The sequence below is a fragment of the Pan paniscus genome, chromosome 10 (genome assembly GCF_029289425.2).
Source record: "Pan paniscus chromosome 10, NHGRI_mPanPan1-v2.0_pri, whole genome shotgun sequence".
Classification (NCBI taxonomy): domain Eukaryota; kingdom Metazoa; phylum Chordata; class Mammalia; order Primates; family Hominidae; genus Pan; species Pan paniscus.
This window is the reverse complement of record NC_073259.2, coordinates 67,052,546-67,073,510: the sequence shown is the minus strand read 5'-3', so window position 1 is coordinate 67,073,510 and position 20,965 is coordinate 67,052,546. Positions and strand designations below refer to the sequence as shown.

General features: G+C 39.9%; 1 protein-coding gene across 5 annotated transcripts in view; it reads right to left on the bottom strand.

Annotated features, from left to right (window-relative positions):
* TMTC1 (transmembrane O-mannosyltransferase targeting cadherins 1) overlaps window positions 1–20,965 on the bottom strand; it is a 282,903-nt gene that overhangs the window by 228,929 nt on the left and 33,009 nt on the right. The window lies entirely within an intron of this gene.

Below are 20,965 nucleotides of genomic sequence, written 5' to 3'. Positions count from 1 at the left end.
CACATTTCTTAGGAGGCAAACAGGTTAAGCTAAATGTCTTATTAGGAATATGTGTCACTTAAAATTCTGAGTTTGGGCTTTGCAAGGTCATCTTTCCACATCGGCTTGAAAGTTTCATCAAAATAATACCCATGCCTAGAGACCAGGAGATGCTATTGATTCTTCTCTCCCGCTTTTCCTTCTCCAAAAGTCAGATTTACTGCAAGCAAGCAGAGGATCTACATTTAGAACCATCCCTGAGAAGGATCACTGGATGACAGCATTGTCATCTGCAGCGAGGATGGTGGCTACGAGCACTAAGACAATTTAATTATTTCCTGAAGCCAACAAAGATTTCACCTGCTCTTTCTTCAGCTGTTCCTAATTAGAATAAAAGCCAGGAAACCCAGTAATAATAACAGCTGTTAGCTTCCAAAGTCTTCACTCTCAACATAGTACTAATTCAGCTAGGGTATAAAACGGGAAGGAATCAGAATGGGAAATTCCATTCAGTATTTGTTTAAAAGGCCCTCACATTGTTGGTATTTTTGTTAGTGTTTAATATGAAGCATGAACTTTTTAAAATCCCTGTTTTACGCAAGTCACAGCAGGTTCCCTTGCAAGGATCATTCCATTAACAAGAAATTGAACAGGAGTGGGTACTATATATTCTTGAAGAACATCATGAATTGGAACTTGGAGGAAGGCATGCAGTCAAATGAACAAAAAAACAAAAATCTATTTTCTGCAGTTTTCTGTCAGTGAACTCTAGTTTTTACTAAAAGAGAATTTAATTCAGCAAATAAATGGGCTGATAATAATCTAAAAGTCTAGCAAAGTGGATTTTATTTGGTTTATTTATTTATATAAAAAGGCTGGAGTGCAGTGGTGCAATCTAGGCTCACGGCAACCTCCGCCTCCTGGACTCAAGTGATTCTCCTACCTCAGCCTCCAGAGGAGCTGGGATTACGGATGTCTGCCACCATGCCCAGCTAATTTTTGTATCTTTAGTAGAGACGGCGTTTCATCATATTGGCCAGGCTGATCTCAAACTCTGTTCTCAAGTGATTCACCTGCCTTGGCCTCCCACAGTGCTGGAATTACATGCCCACCATGCACGGCCGCAAATTGGATTTTAAACAACGTAACAGCAAAGCAGTAGAGAGTAAACTTGAAGCTCTTAGAAGAAAAGAAACTGTTCAGGAACTGTCTGCTCCTTTTTATCCCATTTATGCTTGAGGTTGCAATTTTTTGAATTTTTGCAATCAGACCTTGGCAATGACCATGAGCAGTAGGATATAAATAACTCGATAAGCAAGTAGTATCAATATATAAAAAAATTTACACTTTGGATCCATTTAAATACAAAAAAAGGAAATGAAATGCTGCGATACAGCTATCCAAATGTACACAGATTTTTCCAGTTATTGTAGCTACCACTTTTTATTACACACTTAAAAGATTTTTGGCAGCAACTGACCTAATTCTTCCAAGCCAGAATATGAATTCCCATATGGTTCTGTATTCTTTCCATTACTATACAGTTTTTCTTGGCTACTGTTTTCTTCTGCTCATTCCTTTTTCTCTCCTATAATATTCAAGCAACTTTACTCCCATTCCTATAAACAAAGATATGTATTATGATTATTTCTTTTGATCAGAATATTCTTATCCTGAAATTAGTCAATTAAATATTTATTCCATATAAATTATGTAAAATACACAGTATTAAGCATTGTTGTAACTTTTTTTTTAAAGACCCTAGAAAGACTTCAAAATCTTTTTGAAAAGGGCACACATAATAAAGGTTACCAATACATGGTAGCAAATGATAATTGCAAAATCAGTAAAGCAATACTAAATTCACTGGGCCACAGGATAAGGCGATACCAGACTAGACTGGTGCTCAGGAAAGAGTACTCAAAGGACTGACTTTACACAGGAAGAAGTTACTGAGTGAGTGGAAAAGGTGAAAGTACAGAGGTAGATGACAAGAAAGGAAAAACCATGGCAACCAGAAACACAATGTATATTTCAGTGGGAGTGAGCAGAGACATTCGGCTACAGTAAGCCCTTCCAGTAGGAAAGTATTGGGAGATGAGGATAATCAGATGGGCTGGAAGCCAATTAGCTTATGAACACCAAGAGAAAGACACCATAAAAGCATGGTTCAGAGATTGCCTTAAAGGCCAGAGAAATCCCATTGTAGACCTGGTCCCGCTATGTACTAGCCTGGATTTCCATATCCACAAAATGTTAATAACAGCACTGATCTCAAAAGAGACTCTTTATGTATTAAACTGCAAAACATTTATCATAGTGATTAGCATATAGTACGGGATTTAAAAAAAAATTACAGTCTGCCCTATTATTAGCCATGCTGAAGGGTCTGGGTATCCTTGTGTCATCATTAAAGGGATCTTGGTGCAGAGTGACATAACAAATCACTCTTCTGGCAAACAACGCCCATCACCCTGTCCAGAGGGAGGAGGCCACTCCCCACATCCCCTTTATGCAGGCTTCTCATGCCATTTAAAGTCAGTCCAACAACACAGATTGGAACTGGTCTCTTATCCACATAATTTCATTATGCTCGAGGGCCTCCAGGATAAAGCCTCTCACCTCTATACTCAGCTGTAGGTTTCCAACAATGTTCCAGTACCTTCTCCTATATATACTGAGCTTCCCAGTACAGTGAACGTGGACTTGGCTCAAGAAAGACCTGGATTCAAATAGTGACTGCATGTGTTACTTTTGACAAGTTCTTTTCTCTGAACTCAATTTTCTCCCATGCAAAATATGGAACATGAGATGTCAAGCCCTGGGCATTACCTACTTTAATCATCATAACAATCCTATGAGAGAGATGTTACATTAGTCTCATTTTGCCCATAAGGAAACTGAGGTCTAGAAAGGTTAAGTAACTTGCTGAGTCACAGATGGTGTGGGTGGCGGAAGTAGGCAGTCTGACTCCACAGAGTCTCCTTCATGTCCTCCTTTCTCACCTTCTCAGAATCCTGAGGGGGTAACTGCATGGGTCAGACCCAGGCCTAGGGCCTACCTGATGTGACTTAATCACCTATGAGAATGCCCTTGGTTAACATAAAAGCCATAATGAAGGGAAATCCTTAATATCCTCTAAAAAGTTGTTTACTTATTATCACATTATTTTTATGCCTAACACCAAAGAGCTGACAGCCATTTTAGTGACATAGGGAGGCTATAAAAGTCAGGCTAAAGTGCCAGCTGTTCACCACACTCTTATCTCCAATATTCCTTCTAGAATTAACAGCTTTTGATAAAAATTTCCATCTTCTGAACACATTCTGCCTTGTCACTCTCCTAGCTGCAACCTGACAAAATTTGCAGTCAGGTTGGCTTTATGCCTCAGTGTGAGCTTGAATCTCTTATGAGCTACTTCTCTATTCACTCATCAGTCTTTCTCTCCATTTCTGTGCCATCAATAATTTTTCTGAACTCAACACATCATGCTCTTTTCTTCACCTGTTTCAATATCGCTCTGCTCATTTTATTGTTTTACTTGCTAAGCTTCCCATGTCTTTGCTTTGACAATGCAAGGCCATTATTTTTTCATTGCAGTTTCCACAACATATTAATGCACTTGAAGTTGTTTATCTGTTTTTCTTTGAAGACCTACATCCAAGACTTTACTGGGGAAAATGTCTTGCTTCTGATATTACTGCTTAGGTCTTTGTGCCTTTTCATAATGCAATACTCCCCATTCTCTTTTACTTTGCCCAGGTACAGAATGTGTCCTAAAATAGATGTTGGCACACTGCTTTCCCACTGAGCAGACAAAAGGTATCTACTTAAACTATGATTCTCTTTTTCCTAATTCAATACTGCCTTTTGTCTTCTTACATTTCCACATGCCTCTTAATTTCCAGGAAAGTACAAATTATTCACAGGGATAATTTATTTCTCCTGAAATACCCTGCTGAGTTTGCCTGTCTCTAATAAAGGTCACATGCATTTACTAACCTGAAGAATAACTGGTATGCTCTGATTTTTTCAAGTGGGTTCTAGGAGACACAAGAACTCCTAATATGGATGAACTCCTGACCCTTCCCGGATACCAGTCCTTCTCCCTGCATATCCCACCATTTGGCATGCTCTGCCTTTGGGCTGCTGCAGTAAGCAGGTGGATAACCTGTGTCCATAAGCCAGACGATCATAAGTTATTCTGACAGTTCTACAAACCAAACGGAGGATGCCTATATATAGACACAGATAGATCCACATATAGAATCATATTTTTAAAATACCTGAGCAAAATACTTTAAGAATATACCACATTTCTCATGCCTTTCCTATTGGGCTGCCACACTAGCGATTTTTCAAAAAGCTCATTTAAAATAATAACTTAATTTTGCTTTAATTTCAGTAGTTGGTTATTTAGAGTTTTTATTTTCTTCTTTTCCTTTTTGGAACAGAAGCTGTTACGGTAAATATTTCCAGGAGGCATGACTCCTTCGGCTTCAAGACCATCTATTGCCACTTTTAACTGATTAAAGTGATTGCCTGGGACTGCTGGATCTATTCCAACTCTGTATAAATATAGTCAGAACATAACGTGCTGAATCTGTGTGTGTGAACTCTGCTTCTCACTAGTATCTGGCTTCTGTTACAAGCATTAGCTTCTTCTACACTAGTTAAAAATATCTAACCGTTAAACAACTAATCATATGTCAACCGTGTTCACATTCAACCCCAGAACTAAGCTGAACCTGGATTAGGTGAGCAGAGGTAAAGCACATGATAGAAGAAAACAGCAACACACATTCAGCATATAGACCTGCATGAAGACACAGAGTCCTCTGCATTCTTTAAGTAGGTGCCATCCTTAACCTGATCACTTTTTAAAGTTATTAGATTTCCCATCAAAACCAGCTTTCTGCTTGCACAGGAAAAACAGAGTGAATTAAGACTCAGGAGCCATGCTGCAGGGGCCTGATTTCCAGGTTCTCCATTATTAGCTGCATTTTTGCAGGGCAAATTACTTATCCTCCCCATGGCTCCCTTACTGAAGTTGCAAAATGCGGTTAAGAATGGCACCAAGCACATAGAGTCATTATAAGGATTAAGTGAGTTAATTTACGTAAAGTGCTGAAAAGAGTAGGCAAATATATTAGTCACTCAATAAATGTTAGCTGTATTACTAATTATGCTCAATATATTCTGCAGAATTATTTATTGGAATCCAGGATTATATACAGTAAAACTATTACCTCATCATGTAATAGGTGTTTAATAAATTCTTGTGAAAGTATACTCACTGAAGCAGCGCCATTTCATAAAATACTCTAGCATCAATGTTGACAGGCACGGAAGGAAGACTGCATTTTTAACTTGAGTTCAAAGCCTCACAATGTACATTGGGTATTGCTAAGAGTCACTGTTGGTGCAGATGCAGCTTCAGGACCAAGTAGGAGGTTGGGAGGGCCACATCCACCTACCTCCAGCTAAGCATCAACTGTGTAGCAGGTGTTGCCGTAGGTGAAAACAATGTACGAACAAAAAAGACAAATCTCTGAGTCAGCCTTGCATAATTTGGGGCTTGGGAAAAGTAGTTCTCTCTGGGTTACTTTGGATTTGCAGAGTCTCCTCGGGTCTATTACAGACTGTAGGCTGAGGAGATTAAGACAAGATGACACCTGAGGATTCCTGTGGGTACATTTTCTTCCTGGCCACATAGATCGTCCAGTCCATTCTCTCTGGGGAAATCAACTGTATGACCAGATTAACTAAGGGTGAAGCATAATTTACATTAGATCGTTATGGGCTCAGAAAGCAGCCAATATACAGAAATCCCAGGGCAGGCATTGCCACTGAGGAGACAGCAAAGGCAATGAGACCAAAGGCTATGTTAAGGTAGACTTGAGCTCCACCAGTAGTTTCACTCCTTAGGTAAAGCCAAAAAAAAAAAAAAAAAAGGACCGGAAAAAGTATGACTCAATAGGAATATGGATGTTTATCACATTATTTTTTCATACTCCCCTGAATAACTTAAATTTATTCAGAACAAAAAAAGGAGAAATAAAGAAAAGTAACCTTTTCCTTACTTAAATTATCTCTCTCTCTCTTTTTTTTTTTTTTTTTTTTTTTGAGACGGAGTCTCGCTCTGTCGCCCAGGCTGGAGTGCAGTGGCGCGATCTTGGCTCACTGCAAGCTCCGCCTCCCGGGTTCACGCCATTCTCCTGCCTCAGCCTCCCGAGTAGCTGGGACTACAGGCGCCCGCTACCACGCCCGGCTAATTTTTTGTATTTTTTTTTAGTAGAGATGGGGTTTCACCGTGTTAGCCAGGATGGTCTCGATCTCCTGACCTCGTGATCCGCCCGCCTCGGCCTCCCAAAGTGCTGGGATTACAGGCGTGAGCCACCGCGCCCGGCCGCTCTCTCTCTTTTTTTAAAGACAGAGTCTTGTTCGGTCGCCCAGGCTGGAGTGCAGTGGCGCGATCTGGGCTCACTGCAACCTCCGTCTCCCAGGTTCAAGTGATTCTCCTGCCTCAGCCTCCTGAGTAGTGGGGATTACAGGTGCCCGCCACCACGCCCGGCTAATTTTTGTATTTTTAGTAGAGACAGGGTTTTGCCATGTTGGCCAGGCTGGTCTTAAACTCCTGACATTGTAATCCGCCCACCTTGGCCTCCCAAAGTGCTGGGATTACAGGCGTAAGCCACCAGGCCCGGCCTAAATTCTCTCTCTTAAAAAACAAAAATAAAAAGCTAGTGACTCACTAGTGCGCCACCATGACTACGTGCAACACTGTGCTGGCATGCCCACAGCAAAGGCTTGCACAGAGAGGCATTAACTTTGGAATGTCCACAAAGTGATACTTAACCAGATACACACATAACACACACAATCCATGTCTCAGAAATGCCACACGTAAAGCAGTTCCACCGAAGAGCAGCACAACCATCCAACGTAACACTCAGCAGACAGAATAATCAGGAGCCCAGGATTGCCTCTATCCCGCAACAGCTAGTTCACTGCTGCGTCAGAGAGCTTTTCAAAAATTGTATTTAAAGACTGCTTACAGATGAAATGTGACACGTCGCACCCGACATTTCACTTTAAGGTGAAGAATGACTTTCTGAAAAGTGCTGAGCCGGGTGCTCTGAACAGAGACATCCTATTTCTCTCCAACACGATGATGCCATGGCTCAGAGCCAGGCAGAGCAGCAGCACCCAACATGCAAAACAGGGGTGGCCGGGCGTGGTGGCTCACGCCTGTAATCCCAGCACTTTGGGAAGCTGAGGTGGGCGGATCACTTGAGGTCCGGAATTCAAGACCAGCCTGACCAACATGAAGAAACCCCGTCTCTACTAAAAATACGAAATTAGCTGGGCCTGGTGGCGCATGCCTGTAATCCCAGCTACTTGGTAGGCTGAGGAGAATCACTTGAACCTGGGAGGCGGGGGTTGCGGTGAGCCCAGATCACGCCATTGCACTCCAGCCTGGGCAACAAGAGTGAAACTCCATCAAAAAAATAAAAAATAAAAATAAAAAAAGGGCGGTGGGAAGGGGGAAGCCACTCAGGGAAAAGGGGAAACAGATTCCTGCTCCCAGGAGACTTCTGCCTTTCCCAACAGTTCTTTCTAGAAGTTGCTCCTAAATGTCTCCAGAAAACACCATAAGGGCTTGACCTCTACAGCCTGGGGCAGCCTAGATGGTGGAATCAGATGGATGTGGGTTCGCATCCTGGGTCTTCCACTCTCCAGCTGTGTCCTGCTGAGCGAATGATATGAGCTCCCGGAGCCTTGCTTTCCACATGTAGGAAGACCTACTTCCCAAGGGTGTGGTGACAGTTAATGAGCTGCACGCTGTTTACCTCCTGGCTTATAATAGGCATTCCACAGGGACTCCCTTTTCCTTTCCAATGGGAAAGAGATCATGAATAATGAAGCCAATCTTGCAAGACACTGAAAAGTAGCACCACAGATTTACTGAACAGGCAACTTATTATCCACCCCCTTTCTTCTCCAACTGTAGAAGACTGACTATCTTCAGATTAGGGTACAACAGTAAGTGCCAATTGGGTGCTTGTGTTGTACTGGGCCCCATGCTAGAGTCTTCACATATGTCACATCATTTACAATAATTATTACTAATTATTCTTATTTTATAGATCTGGAAATCAGTTAATTGAACTTTTTACTGCTACTAAATGAAAAATCTTGGACTTAAACCCATTTTATGTGACTCCAGAATCCATGTACCTAATCCCTGAGCACGCCACAGCTTCCTTATTGTTAAATGTAAACAAGGAAGGAAATTCTAAAATCATTTTTTGGGAAAAATTCCATCAACAGGGCCCTTCTAGTCAACATACTATTTTCCTTACGTGAATACCGAACTTTGTTTCTCACTATTCAAGCTCTAAAACTAAGAGTCTGGCCAAAGTGAATGCCCAGCAGTTAACAGCTATAGTCTCGCATTGAGCTGCACTTGCTACATCACTTAGGAAAATGCAGTCAATATTAGGTTGCAGAGCTTCCAACTGATCAAGCCAGAAAAAGATATTTACTTCACATCTGCTCATTTTCTTTGCCAAGAAGAAAAGCAATTATCTGCTCTAGTACAAAATACAACAGCTGCTTGGACACAACACACATAAGAAAAAAATGATTATTTTAGTTAGAAACCGGAAATCAAAATGATAAACTCAGCAAACTGAATGAATAATAGAAATGGATTGTCAACCCTGTGAAGTTTCCATTATTTTCTGTTCTTTAGAAGACAATCATCAATTGAGAAGGCTCAAGCCAAATAACACGTATGGATACATGACACAGTTTCCCTCTATCATGGGCTAAGAAAACACATGCACCCACAAATCTCCTGTTACCTTTTCTTAAATGTGAACACTCTGCAAAACTATAAAAATGGGTAAAGACATTTTTATATGAGACAACCTCAACAAACAAAATACTGAGCTTTCACAAATATGCAGGATTCAATTATGATAAAAATCTCAGAAATATCATTTTATCATTCTCAAAAATATAACAATATCAAATGCTTTGAATTTTCTTATCTTCACACTTAAATCATATGTTGCATCAGGCCTCATGATCAGACTTCCCTACATAGGAATCTAATTCAGATGAGCTTGCCACTGCCCTGTAAACCTTCATCTGCAGGTCAAAGTCCTCTGACTTCACTCCCAAGTTCCTTCATGACAGGACTCCTGCCTACCCTTCCCAACCTCATCTCCCACTGCTCACACCCTGAGCTGCTTGCTCATAGTTACATGCATTCATGTACACACACACACACACATACACAGAGAGAGAGAGGCATTCTGCAGTTGCACACCTCTGTGTCTCTGCCCAAGCTATGCTTTCTGCCTGGAGAGACTATCATTGTCTCATCTGTTAAGACTCAGCTTGAGCCAAACTTCCCAAGCTGGCTAAGGTCACCTCTCCTGTGATCCCATAATTCTGTGTACATACTTCTAGCATTGCACTTGCCATCCTCAGTGAAATTATCTTTTTATTTGTATGACTTCCCCACCAAGATGTAAGCTAATCCATGCTGGGCCAACCAGTCTCTTTTTTGAAAATTTTGAGTCAGGGCACAGGAATTCTAGTCTATTTCTTACAGAGAATTGAACAGAGAGGCTGTATGAAACTGGCACTGAAGCAGTCCTGCACTCATCAAATTTTAAAAAGTCAATTTTTTTTTCCCCCCCCCAGATGGGGTCTTCTTGCTCTGTTGCCCAGGCTGGAGTACAGTGGCATGCTCCCAGCTCATTGCAAGCTCCGCCTCTCAGGTTCAAGAGATTCTCATGCCTCAGTCTACCGAATAGCTGGGGTTATAGGCACGCACCACCATGCCCAGCTAATTTTTGTATTCTTAGTAGAGACAGGGTTTCACCACATTGGCCAAGAGGTCTTGAACTCTTGACCTCATGATCCGCCCACCTCAGCCTCCCAAAGTGCTGGGATTACAGGCGTGAGCCACTGCTCCCAGCCCCCATCTTTCTTTCTCTATTTATTTTAAAGGGATGAGGTATCACACGGTGGCCCAGGCTAAAGTGAAGTGGTGTCATCATAGTTTACTCTAGCCAGGAATTCCTGGGCCCAAGTGATCCTCCTGCCCCAGCCTCCCAAGTAGCTGAAACCACAGCTATACACCACCATGCCTAGCTCATCAAAAAAAAAATTTTTGAGGAGACGGGGTCTGTGATGGTTAATACTAAGTGTCAACTTGATTGGATTGGAAGATACAAAGTATTAATCCTGGGTGTGTCTGTGTGGGTGGTGCCAAAAGAGATTAACATTTGAGTCAGTGGGCTGGGGAAGGCAGATCCACCCTTAATCTGGTGGGCACAATCTAATCAGTTTCCAGTGAATATAAAGCAGGCAGAAAAAACATGAAAAAGAGAGACAAGCCTAGCCTCTCAGCCTACATCTTTCTCCCATGCTGGACGCTTCCTGCCCTCGAACATCAGACTCCAAGCTCTTCAGTCTGGGGACTCCAACTGGCACTCCTTGCTCCTCAGCTTGCAGACAGCCTATTGTGGGACCTTGTGATCATGTAAGTTAATACTTAATAAACTCCCCTTTAGATATAGATATATAGATATATATATATCATCTCCTATTAGTTCTTTCCCTCTAAGAGAACCCTGACTAACACAGGGTCTCTCTATGTTGCCAGGCCTTGAACTCCTAGGCTCAAGTGATCTTACCTCGGCCTTCCACGGTGCTAGGATTATATGCATGAGCCACTATGCCCGGCCCAAGTCAGTCTTTACAAAGAAGGAAAAAGGAAAACAATATTAATTTTTTAAAAAGCGATTGAGATACTACGAAGCCCCAGAGAGGCAAAAATATAAATGTTTTGACCTTGCCAGTTCCTGTGTCCAGAAACCGTGTTCAACACATGTCCTCAAGTGTTGTTAGAGTCTAGTGTATTTTTCTAACAAATACTGCAAATTGTTTAAACAAACTTTTAAAAGTTTTGCTCTCGCAAGCAAATGATCCCTAAGACATTTGTATATAGAGTAAGTTTTTAATAGATGTTTATTAAATATATCACAGAACCACCTTTTAAAAATCAGTTTGCCAATGCGCAACTTTACTACATTATGATTACTGAAGACAAAATACATAAAACACAAAACTTAATCTTTTTTAAATATTGACATTTTCCATCATTGCATTTGAGCTAAGTTCCAAAGACTTAAGTAGCCAAAAATTAACAATGGAAAAGGAAAAGAGAAAAATGACAATGAACACTAGCAAAATTTCCTCCAAAGTCTGTGTAGTCACAAGAGTCTCTCATTATGGTATCTCATTTTAGGATCAACCTCTAACTCTCACACAGTTTCTAACTACACAGGCCAATGGAGTATGGTCATGTAAAAAGAGGAAAATTGGCAGTACAGTTCTTAAGAGTTTGAAGATAACAGACTTTCCAGAGAGTATCAAATGACGTGAGGCCAACCAGCTTGTCTCCCTTGTGTCACTTCATGGATAAGAAAAACCAAGATCTAGGGAACTAAAGTAATTGGCCCAAGGGACATCGCAAATCAGAATCCAAGTAACACCCACTAGCCAGGCTTCTTGCACTACCCTGTGCTATCTCTCATTTCTTTGTCTCTTGCGCAACCTGAGAAATAGCTATTCTCTAAAAAAGAAAACACATACACCCCAAAACTAATCAGTGACTTTCCATTGTTCAGGTTTTTCAAAAACAATAATGAGGGAGAATGAAAAGTGTTTTAATGCTCAAGACATTCTGTTCTCTTAGTCATCAACCATGATTACGTCTACATTTCCTGCTTAGAAAAGTCTGGAGATCGGCACCCAATTTCGACTTATCTGAATGGTTTACCTTTATAACCTTGGCAGTTATAAAGAAGAAACAAATTACATTGGGGATAAATGCACAACCTCTCCCTGACTGCATGACAAGCCAAACTGAAGTTTTATAATGAAAGAGACCACTTTTTAAAATCAAAGCTTTTTTCCATCATAATTGCAGTGTGAATCATCATTCCTTTCACAAAATCACACTCCTTTCATAGTCACAAAGAAAAATTACTTAAGGAAGCCAAATGAAAACTATGAAAAAAAAAAAATCTCTGATAAAGACTTTACTGTCAGGAACCAGAAGCTCTAGCACTCAAACACTGAAATATATTGGTTTTTGATTAGTTACCTAGAGCATGTCTAGCTCTTAACAAAAGACACAAACATTATTCCTTCCTTCCATCCAACTCTGGCTGGCTGTTTGGGTTTGATTGTATTATTTATTTATTTTTCCAAATTATATATATTAATTGCCTTCAGCTCTTAAAAGTCTATACTTATGTTTATTTTAAACACTTTACCAAGACTTATATAGGTTAAATCACTAAGGGCAAATCTTTAATGACAGGTCGCTCATGAAGACTGTAGCTTAGGGTGACGTCAAAGTCAATATGCATTTCCAAGCTTATATATAAAGTTATAAACATCATGGTTTGAATAATATAAATAGTATCAAAAATTCATAAATCTACAAAATGAAGCACATCCTCCCATATGACTATAAGGTCATCTATCTAAAAAGCTAGTAAATTAAGTCTTTATTATTTGCTTTTCAACCTAATGATTTGTTTCTTAAAGTGATGATAGTCATTCGAAATACATCAAAAAATTTTAATTTAAAAAAGGTCGGCTGTTAGTCTCAGAAACTAAGGATAACTCTAAATGTGCCTTTTGAGACATAACAAGGATGGCATTCATCAGTTAAGAATTAAGTGTTATCATAAGGATTCTATTATCCTCTTAAACTTTGATGGACTGGCCATCATTGCTACATGAATGTTTTTCTCTTATCATCTATTTCCCTCTAAAATAGTGTAAGCTCATAAAATGAGGTAACCACATACCATAAAGTCAAACAAAGACTATACAACTTTCCTTCATTAACACAGCAAAGAAAAGGTGAATGGTGTAAAAAGAAAAGCTTTCTAAACAGTAATTCTTCCACATTGGCTTTCGCATAAAATAAACATGGGAGAGGGGAGTTAAATCCTAGCACTACCATTTATGAAAACCCACAATTAAGAGCTATCATAAGCTGTTTCATGTACTACCTCATTTGTTTTTCACAATAATCTCATGGGATAGGTATTAGTATTACTTCTGCCGTGGTACACACAAGGAAACTGAGACACAGAGCGTGTAAGCAATCTGTAAAAGATCATATGCCTGGTAAGCAGTGGGGGCAGAATTGGAGCCCAGGCACTCTGGTAGGAGTCCATGTTCTTTACTGGTAATGTACACTGCCAACCTCATAGGTTTCGTAAGAATCAAAATTGTAAGCCATCTGTAAAATTTGAGGCATGGTTCCTGGCCATTGGGAAGTGCTACAGTGGTACTCATAATGTTGATCATGATGAAAATCACAATCATCATGCTTGCTTCTGAATTTTAAGAGAATTTTCAAATCATTTCCACTTCTAAAATTCTGGTTTTCTTCTGAGGATAAATGTCCTTCCAAACCTCTTCAATTTTTGAAAAAAGAAAAATTTCATTTAAGCATGTATATTTTTAAGGTTCTGTCATATTGAGTCTACAATACATAGTACCAGATCAAAACATGTGCCAGACAATTTTCCAAGCAACAACCTGGAAAGCCCACCAAATTATCTGAAATCACAATGATATATTACCTAGCATAGAATAATGTTCTCATGAAAAAATTATTTATATATCCCGAGTGTTTACAATGTTAAGATGAACTGATACAGCTTTTATTACAATCCCTCCACAATCTATCAGTAGGTTACATTAAAAAAGAGGAAGAGAAAAAAATTAAACTGGTTGATAGTAGCATTAACTAAAAAGGCAAAGATATCAGCAGCTAACTCCCTGCAGCACGGTAAGAGCACTAGCTGTGTTCTGCAAAAGAAGAGAGCTGTTCTGTGGCCTTGAAGTCAGCTGCCACTCTCTTACCCACACAGGCCAGGGGTTGAGTATTCCATATGGTGTCTGCTGAGCTGATAGAAAGTCATGAGACCCGAGATCCTCTTTCAACAGCCTGTTGTGACAGTGATGGAATTGCATGCCAACCAGAAATGCCTACGTTCTGATAGCGTTCTCTTTCAACATATGTCCCTGTGCATCCAGTTGGAAGGCAGATGCCTAAGCTTGATTACTCTACACTGAGAAAGGAAAGAGCTTATCATCCACTGACTGAAATTCACAGGGGATCAAATATTGCCAAGAACCGATACCCAATCAAGATGAAGCAGAATGAACCAGGGACTGTCAGCAGTTAGAAACTATCAACTGCTAAATGATGAGTTAATGGGTGCAGCACACCAACATGGCACATGTATACACATGTAACAAACCTGCACATTGTGCACATGTACCCTAAAACTTAAAGTATAATAAAATAAAAGAAACTATCAACTGCTACCCATAAATTAAAAGGAATTTTTGCCTCCTTAGCATGTGATTTATTTAGAAGAAGCTTTTAGTGCTAACTTTTAAATGAAGCCAACAAGCACTTTGTTGAAATGATCCACTTTAGTGCTGAGCTCAGTTCAGGAACCAATGTGGAGTTCCAAGAAGCTTTCAGATGAACTCATAAAGGTAGTTCCTGCTTTACCACATACTCTGGGTCTGGTTAAAAAGGGATAAGATCCCTCTCAATTAATGGTTAAGAAACAGTAATAGAAAAATCAAAAATCTTTCTTCAAATTCTCTAGCCATCAAAGAAAACACTTTTCTGGCAAGTTCTATATTTGAAAAAAAGCTACTTTAATGAGACCTGGGAAACCAGCTTGAGTAAGTAACCCACCAAAGAACATTAAAGGCACAGTAATGACACTATTCCAATAAACACAGTTCGTAATTAAAAAGCCTTTTAACACTAACTGACAAAGTTTATTTTTGAAAATAAGTTTTGTACTTAACTTTTTTTTTTCTTTTTAGAGGCAGAGTCCTGCTTTGTCATCCAGGCTGGAGTGCAGTGGTGTGATCATGGCTCACTACAGCCACAAACTCCTGGACTTAAGTGATCCTCCCACCTCAGCCTCCCAAAGTGCTGGAGTTACAGGCGTGAGCCACAGTGCCCAACTTTAATTTTTTTTATTTTTTAAAACACATTTCCTGCCATTTCTGTCACACCTATAGCAAAACACCACCATTCATTTACCCTTTTCAATAAACTATTTCCTTCTTTATAGGAGGTCATTTGCCTGCAGTAATCAACCACCTCCCTTCTGCAGTGCCTTAACATTCACCAAGTGTGCCTGTAGTCCCAGAACACCAAAGGGCACAGGGTCTTAGCAAAAACGATGGTCAATTCACTACATTAAAAAGAAACTAGGCCAGGAGCAGTGGCTCACGACTTTAATTCCAGCACTTTGGGAGGCCAAGGCGGGCAGATCACCCAAGGTCAAGAGTTCAAGACCAACCCGGCCAACATGGTGAAACCCTGTCTCTACTAAAAATACAAAAATTAGCCAGGCATGGTGGCACACCTGTAATCCCAGCTACTCGGGAGGCTGAGGCAGGAGAATCACTTGAACCCAGAAGGCAGAGGTTGCAGTGAGTCGAGATAACGTCACTGCACTCTAGCCTGAGCAACAGAGCGAGACTCCATCAAAAAAAAAAAAAAAAAAAGAAAGAAAGAAGCTGAAGAAGGCAAAAGCTCAGCAATGCATATGGATAAAGATTAGGAAAGATATAATTTGGGTACTGTGTCTGAACGACAGGACCCTGAGTATAAACTGTTATAAAGTTGTTTAACAATACGTAACTTTAATTATACTGGTTAGTTTGGTCAGTGTCATTATATAGTTCAGCCTAAAAGTTATTGCTTTCTTGGGTCTACCACTATCATGCTCCTACCTCCTGGAAATAACTCACAGTGATCTGAATACGGTCACCTAAAAACTACATCTAAAGACTTAACTATGCATGCCATTGAAGAGAGAATTCCATAGTGAAATGTGGACCAGCTTATTTATACACAAAGCAAGGGAAGCAAGGAAAAAGCTATTAGCAGCAATTAAAAACTTGCAACAACCCTTTAAAGTAAGATATTGGTTCATATCTGCTTCCACGAGGTGGTTTGTGTTTCTAACGTGCATCACTGAGGTTTATATTTTAAGAGATTTTAAAATGAGGGATGTGGGATTTATTAAAAAAATATGAACCTAGAAACTTCACTTTTAACTGTTACATGTATTTTCTGTGTGGACCCATTAGTTAACTCCACACCTCTTATTCAGTCATTTCATTTTTGAAAGCAGCAGCTGAATGAGACTGAAAATGGCTCATCTGAGATCAATCAATGAATATGATGTATAAAGGGGAGAAAGAGAACCCAGTTATTATTCATCAATAATACAGGCTTTCAACATAGATTTGTTCTGTCACCTGCAAATCTCATATCACGAGTTCACTAGGTTTCTCTCAAAGATGGTACGAGGCTGTTAATAATCTGGAACACATTTTCCCTACTCATAGAATCATAACGTGTGACATAAAAGTTCAAAAGCCTACCTCAGGAGTTTAATTTGCACAGCATTTCTTACTTTGGGGAAAAAGAGTACGATGCAAGGTCTACAGCAATAAAACATAAAAATGACACTTAAAAGATCAGCTACCCATTTTATCATTGAAGGTCAAAATATTTATATGCCTCCCTATGTCTCTTGAATTTAATTACCTTATAATTCACTTTAGTGCCAAACTGTTCTCTAGTCCTAAACTCGTTTTAGTTTTTTTATTTGTACACCTATGTGCAAGGTATTTACAGGAAAAAACTTTTAAGAGCCACTGAAATGAAAATCTAACCATTATCTCGCCCACAAAAGTAGAAAAGGAGTTCGTTTTATGTAGAAATATCATGATCATCATCCCATAAAGTTTTATAAGGATAGGACTTTGTTTCTTTCACTGCCATATTTCCAGCACCAAAAATAGTGCCTGACACATAGTAGGTGCTCAGTAAACAGTATTGAATGAATGAATGATCCATAATATACCCTGAAGGGTAGCAGAGGAAAGAGGAAATGTCCAAGAATTTGTTGAGCCAAGAACTGTCTACAATGCCTATTGTGGTCATTGTCATTTAAATATGAAACCAATCAAGTATATATGAGGAATGACTATACATATATAGGTGTGTATATACTTGATATATATGGAATGAAGATAAGATTTCATTTAGAATTCACTGGGCTTTGTAATGTGAAAGGGAAAGTGTTTCCCTGTGTGCATGAATTTGATGTATTTAAGATGTTGGGGGATGTTTACACACAAAACATTTCTCATTTCCCATGGAATAATTCAGTAAAAGAAGCATCAACTAAAATGTAATCTGATTCTAGAGTAGGTACTCTCAACTCTAGGCTTTTCATTATACTTTCTACCCATAAGTCAATCAGTAAGTCACATAAAAATAGGCAAACTAAATAAATGACCTGCAGTAGGATTTTTTCCTGGGCTTAGATTTTTCCCTGTATTAGATAACTTCTGAAAACAATATTTTGCCTGATAACATTTAGCCCAATTCTTGTCAACCTCACACCAATGCATCCCATATGACTATGTCCTAATAGTTTTGAAGTTGAACAACAACAAAAAAATCGCACACAAACTCATTCCTTGCCTGTATATTGCAGGTTCAGCATTTTCATAATGCATCCTGGTGTTCAGAAACCCATACGGGGAAAATAATATTCAGAATACTAAACTAATAATAATGACGCTGCTGGCTTCCGTGTGCTGAGTGGCCATGGTATGCCAGGCACCAATTATATGCTTATACATGTACAAATGCTTTTAGTCCTGACAACCAGCATTTCCCCCTTTGAGAGATGAGAAAACTGAGGCTCACAGAGATCAAATAACTCGTCTGGGATCAAGTAAGTGATAGAGCCATGATTTAAACACTCTGTCTGCAGAGTCAGAGATCTTAAGAACTATGATAACGTTGCCTCTTTCAACTTTTATTTGCTTTACCTGATCACCTTCTGACAAAAGTACAAGCACAGTTTTCAAAAGTAATTGTAACAGTAATCAAATATATACTCAAAGGTATGACACCGTTTTTTGTTTTTTGTTTTCCAAAGAGAAAACATATATGACAACTTTCCATTGGGGGAAGATGGTCCAGGGCCATAAATACATTAACTTAGTGAGAATCCGGCCCAATTCCAGCTGTGCTATCTGCTGCTCTCCAATCATCACTCTTTCTAAAATAGCCTGCTACCTGAGGTTAAAAAAATGAAAAAGTAATCTACAAAGCATGTCACCTAGCTCAATGTATTAGCACCAATACCCCGTACTGAAGCAAGTCAAGAGGTGTCTCATTTGTGGAACCCGAGATGACTACAAGAATCTTTGTACCTGCTGAGAGTTCAATGGAGAGGCCAGCTCCACATAGAAATCAAACAAGCACCCTGCCTCTTTCCCAAAGCTTAGCCCTCGCTCTGGACTCTGGGCTTTAGAGCACAGTAAATGGTCAGAGCACAAGTTTAGGAGTCAAACAGTCTGGGTTCCAATCCTGACCCTATCACTTACTATGTGAACTTGGACAAGGTTTTTTAACCTCTAAGCCTCAGTTTCTTCATAGCAATGGGAGTTACAATATCTACCCTAAAAGAGATACCACAGTGGTTGGATAGAATAACATATGGGACATGCTAGCCCCCTTTCTGGTACATAGTAGTTGGATAATAGAAAGTTTTCTTCCCCCTCCTGAGGGACCTTCTCACTGGTGTGCTGGAACTGGCTGACACTGGTTTGGAAGAGCTGACTGTTAAATTTTTACGAATTTTACAAGTCGCTTACTTAAAAAACAGCCATTATTAAAAATTCAAGTAAATAAACTTAAAATTAAATATGTCATATTTTAAACAAGGTAGTACATATTCAAAGCTCACTACTCTTGAGTTGGCTTTTTGCTTCACTTTGCTATTATCTATGCTTTTGAGGTTATTTATGTCTATTGCATCTGTCTGGTAGAAACATGGCATCATGGAGGACTATGACAGCTCTCACAACTCCATGGTCAGTGAAGTCACACTTGTAGCTTGAAATCAGCCACAGTGGGAGTATTTACATTAGCAAACACTACAAATCAGGAGTCCCGTTCTTTGGAGAGCCAGTTATTAAACAATTAGCCGCACACCAGAGGAATTCATATTTCATCTTACCCTTTCTGCTCCAGCATCATTCATCTCTCCTCTCTACAGGTTATCTAAGAATACATGCACACACACACACACACACACACACACACACACACACACGTCTGAAAAGAAAAATGAACATTCCTCCCACTAACAACATTTTCCCCATTTCTTCATTGGCAAATTTATTGAAAATGTTCCATCTATGCTTAATTTCCAACACTTCCTTATCATCCACTCATCAACTGATCCATGTCACAAATATTTAAGCAGCTGTTATTGGCCAGACACTGTGACAGGAGCTGGCAACACATCTATGAGACACCCTGGCATGAACCTGCCCTAACCAAGTTCATAGTCACATGGCAGCCTAGCTTCTGTCCCACCTTAAACATCTCCAGTGATCTCTGTACTCCTTTAGCCTCCATTTAAAAAATTCACAATTTCCCCAATTGTTTCACCTTCTTTCCCTCCATGGCCCTCAACAAAAATGACCAGATTTTCTCAGCGTTTTAACCCTTTATTCCTCTTTCCTTTTCCTTGGGAATTTCATGCATTATTATGATTTTATTCTCTCCCCAACCCCCAGAAAATCTATTACTCCCCTAATTTTTCCACTTAGTAACTAATGCCACCATCCACCCACCTGGTTAAGCCACAAACTTGGAAATCCTTGTTTCCTTCCTTTCCCTCTCCCCATCATCACAAACATTAATTAGCGAGTCCTACTGGGTCTGTATCAGAAATGTATCTCAAATCCACCTCATCTCTTCATTGCAGTTTCCATGACTCTCAGCTAAGACCCCCTTTCCGTCACTCAGCTTGTGTGAAAGCCTCCTAACCCTTTTCCCTCCTTCATGATTGCCCCCAACAGCCTGCACCACGAAGAGGCCAGAGGGAACGTTTTTAAAAGAAATGTTATCATAACTGTCTATATATACACACACACACACACAAACTCCAGTATCTTCCCATTCCCCTCAGAATAAAATCCAAATCTGCTTCCACAGCCAGCACAGCCCTTCACCTGTGCCCTGCCCCCTCCTTGCCCTCACCCCTTCTCCTCCCAATTTGCTATGATCCTCAAGCCTGGAACCCACTGCCGGATCCCTGCACATCTTCACTGGCAATTCACCTCATTCAGGAGGATTCGGAAGCCTTCCCTGGCCAACCAACCCAAATGCCCCCAGGCTAAGCCATCACTCTCCATCACATCCTGCCTAACTCTCTTCTGAGCACTCACATTGTTCATTCAGTGTTGATTATTTATTGTCTACCTTCCTCTACTAGAAGAAAAGCTACACAAGAGCAAGGACCTTGTCTTTCTTATTTACCAGGACACTCCTGGTGCCTAGAACATGCCTGGCACTTGTCAGCCACTCAACAGATATTTATTGATGAATGAACAAAAGAATGAATGAATGGGGCAAGATAAAAAAACAAACATAGGCAAAGGCAAGAATAACTGGAAACAAAGACTGCAGAAAGAGGGAGTTTTAAGGGACTACACAGAAGAGTAACAACAGCAATCTGAAGTGGTAAAGTGCTAATCTTATGAATGGAATTTCCATATGTTAAACTAATCGAGAGGTCATTAGGCTAAGGTGACTCTGGCACCCTGCATCCCTACATCAGCAGAGAAACTCAACTCAGTGTAAATGGTAAAATGAAACCAAGCTTAACCACTAACTAACCTCTAACTAGGGACTTTCCACTGGAATGATCCACATAGGGCTACTACTCCCCTTTAACCAATCAAATATTTCCTTTGCTCTGTTTCTGCGTTTGCCCTATAAAAGCTTCCCCAC